This window comes from Solanum pennellii, chromosome 8, assembly GCF_001406875.1.
Source record: "Solanum pennellii chromosome 8, SPENNV200".
In the NCBI taxonomy this organism is placed as follows: Eukaryota; Viridiplantae; Streptophyta; class Magnoliopsida; order Solanales; family Solanaceae; genus Solanum; species Solanum pennellii.
In genome coordinates this window covers 24,802,544-24,806,757 of record NC_028644.1, presented here as the reverse complement: position 1 = coordinate 24,806,757, position 4,214 = coordinate 24,802,544, and positions in this window count along the sequence as shown.

Sequence of the window (4,214 nt, the reverse complement as noted above, 5' to 3'; positions counted from 1 at the left end):
TATATATATATATATATATATATATATATATATATATATGTTGACTCATTTCTTAATGTCATGAATTGGTAGGCCTAATGTTTGTAGCCTTTCATGAATGAACGAATGATTGAATAATTATGTATTCTAGATTATGTCTTGTACCGATAGATCTATCGTTGCTATCCCTTCATGACGAGTCTAGGACCCAATTTGACGTTTAACCTTGAAATGGTATACATAATAGTGCTGTCCCTTTCTTGTGTGAAATTACGAACCTTGAAACGGTAGACCTAATGGTGGTGGTCGTTTCTAGGAAGGTCAATGAGCTATAATTGTGATGTGCTTTGGTTCGGTAGGCTTAATGTTGGGGTCCCTCTCAAGTGCAATGATGAAAGCTAATGAAACTACTCTATGGGAATGTAGGATAAGCACAGAAAGGATGAGGTAGGATAGAAATTCTCCCTGCATTAGGTCGGATTTCAATTAAAGTCTTGCTTATTTCATAATTATGTGCCCTCATAGGTCTAGCTTTGTGATCAACATAAAATAATGTTTATGGTCTTATCTTCCGAAATAGACCACATCTTTATGATGTGGTGTTATGTGAAAGAAGATATGATAATATAGTTCTCATGGTCTATGTTAGATAAGCACTTATTCCAATCATATGAGATGTGTATAATGGTTACTTCTAGAAGTTATAAAATGTGTTGGTCGTAGTATGTGATATTATCCATGCACTGCACGAGAAGGCTTTAAGAGGGTCGTAGTGAGTTCCCTAAGTCTAAATTAATAATGTATGAAAGTCCACTAAATGATGTAATTGAAGGATCTTGACTCTCAAGTGCTTAATGTTATATGCATGCTATATTTGGGTTATATTATGGTTAATTTTCCCTTGTGATGGTTGAGATATTGTTATGTCTCCTATGTTTAGATTTGGTGTAGTGGTGAAAAGGGTTAATTTCACTTTTGGTGACCTTAATGAGGTTCCTTGGTGTGGATTGTGGTATGGGATACTATCCATGTATTGCACAAAGTATTGCATGAGTTACTTGAGGTGAAGGTATAAGGTGAAGGTAATGTTTACATAGAAAATTGTCTAAATGTTATGTTATGATCGTATGATGATTATACATGCATTGTATGTCTCTTAATTTGTTCTTCATGATATTTCAATATGTGGCATAACGCATCGTTTCTAACACAAATATCTCTTTCAAAGAATATTTTTGCATGGTCATCATACTTACTACATTTTAGTGTGCTAATCCATATTTCTCTTGTTTTTACAACAGGTTTACGTTCTGGCAAGTCATTTCTTCCTGATACAAGTTTAGGTTGCACTATGTCTTTTTAAAGATTTTAATGAAGTATTTTGAAATTTTGGATATAAATGAGTTTTAGTTGTGCACTATTTTCCATATATAAAATACTATGAATTCAATGAGGCTAGTATTAGACCATTTTGGACGAGTATTCTGTGTCATATACGGGGCCTAGACTCGGGTCGTGACATTAATGTTTTACGGTTGAAGGCCATTATTTCCAGCTAGCGAGTGATGCTTTGGGTTCGAGGCCCAGATGTTATCAATGTGGTTTTGTGGAATAGTTTACTTCTTTGGTACTTGGATTTGAGTATCTTAATTTTGTAGTTTTGCTAATATGTGTAATTGTCAGGCTTATGGTGGTCCATTTGGGTTCTATTTAAACTTGCGCATGAGTGTACTTTCTAGGCTTATGGGGTCTAGTTAGGTTTAGTTTAAATGTACTTAGATTTACTTTATTATATTTGTGTTCCTTCTTTATTTCCCAGGCATAGCTTTGTTTTATACAGATTCTATGTTTTCTTATTGTCTTTACCTTTCTTACTCAGTCGGCCTATGATGCCTACTGACTACCTTGCTTTGGTACTTGTGTTGAATTTTCCATAGTTTTTGTGATGCAACTCCTAGTACCAGCTACCAGCGGTGATCATTTCTGTCATCTTTTGTATCTTGTGAATTTTTGAGATGTGGGTGAGAACTTGGCCTCGGTTTATATCATAAATAGCTTTTGTTTTGCTTTCCTTTTTGTCTTTTATTATTGTTAGTATCATTTCAATGATAGTTCTCCCATCATATTTATTACTCATGTTTTCGGTATATGTTGGCTTACCTACTGGCGAGTTATGGTACTGTAATGAGTCGAGGGGGACTGGGTCGTGAAAAATAAATTAATGGATAATTTTTTATAAAATAATTCATATCCTTATTTCATTTACCCTTTTAGATTATATATATGAAAGGATTGATGTTTATGAAACCATTCATATCCTTAAGTAATTAATTTGTCATATCATCCATATCCTTATCTGAGTTACCTTTTAAGGTTAAATAAACATAAGGATTAGAGTTTATAAATCATCCATAACCTTACCTAATTTACCTTTCTAGGATAAATAAATTAAAGGATAAGAGTTTATGACAAATCTCATTCTATACAAACATCCAATTAAAAAACATTTCATGTTCGTTTATAATTATGAATAAAGTAGGTAAATTGCCTGCAGTTTACGCGGGAATAATCTACCCAAATTAGGCCACATCATATTGATTTTGGATCGTACTTATTACCCCGATATGTTTTAAGATTTATTCCCACTTTATCCTTATTATGTGTTTGATTAAATTTTTCCAAATAATACACTGAGTAATTCACTCTTTATTTTAACTTTTGATAATAATAGGTTAAACAATATTCTCGCGAATCATCATGTGATACATCTAGTTTTTATAAAAGACAGTCAACAATTGTATACATGAAGTCTCTCTTTAACGGAAAATAAATATTTTTATATTATATTCAATCGGTATTCTAATATTATGGATAATAAACAATAGTTGTCATTTTAGATGGATACTACAGTAAGTTCACACATTTTTCCATGATAAACCACATAGTTTTTCACATAGTATTATAGTAATTCAACTTGTACAAAACTTTTGCTTTGAATTCCTTTTAGTTCTCAATTTTTCTTAAAGGAAAGACCTACTTTTTCTTGAATTAACCAAGTTTAAACACTATTAGATACCTATTGCTAGACCTGGGGAAATCAAACTCTCCCATAAGGCTGTCAATAATTGCATTCATTCTCAATTAAATGCTATAGTAAACGGGGTTAACGATGAATTTTCTACTTGCTAGATTGTCCAGACATCCTAAGAACTTCTATTTTCACCTAATTCTTTGTACAGGACTTCACTTTACATATCATATTATTTATTCAAAAAGAACTTGGTCAACATTAGCATATAACTGCTCAATATAGTCGAGTATCATGCGCCTTGATCTAAGCTTAAATATCCACATCTATATCACCGGTTTCACGATCGGGGAGAACCCCCCAAACATTACCGGCGTCATCGTGCTTGGAGAGGACTTGGACAAGCCCTTAGCATTCATCATAACATATCATAGGTCAAAAATGCGGAATATTTAAATCTTTTACATGGTGAGGTATACATAGAGCTGTCACATATGATATATGGAGTTTACATTGACTCCTTGCTTATTGAAGATTACATAGGCTTCTCGTTTAGACAAAATAGCCAATAAAAAGGAAATAGTCTTATGACATTGTCTCATATTAAACCATCTAAAGAGTTACAAAATTTGTTATTGTCTAACATTAAACCATCTAAAGAGTATTACAAAATTTGTTATTGTCTCAAATTAAACAATCTAAAGAGTATTATGAAATTTGGCGTAGCCCATACTACAATACAAAGAGCTACATATAGTCTTGCAACAATAGTCTCAAAAATAAAGGGATGAAATAGTGTCTTTAAACATAACAACTTCACAGCTAGAAAAGTTAAATGTTCACATTCCGAACACCAAGGACCTACCAATAACATGGGGAATTAGTTCAAAGTCATCTTGAAAAGTGGCATACTACACTTCAATAGTCCGAACCTACATTATTTGGGAGAAGGGAAAGAATATGGGTTAACACAATCACATGTACTTAGGGTGGAAACAAATGCAAGTAAAACTATTGAAATCATGCTTAAAAGGACATTTAGTTCAAAACCATGCTAAGTCACTTTGAAAATCCATTATGCACAATTGAGAACATATACAATACAATAGTCACAACATCACATAAGACAAGTCCACATTCAACACAAGACCAAAAATATCATATAGTCAAGTAAACATATATATATATATATATATATATATATATA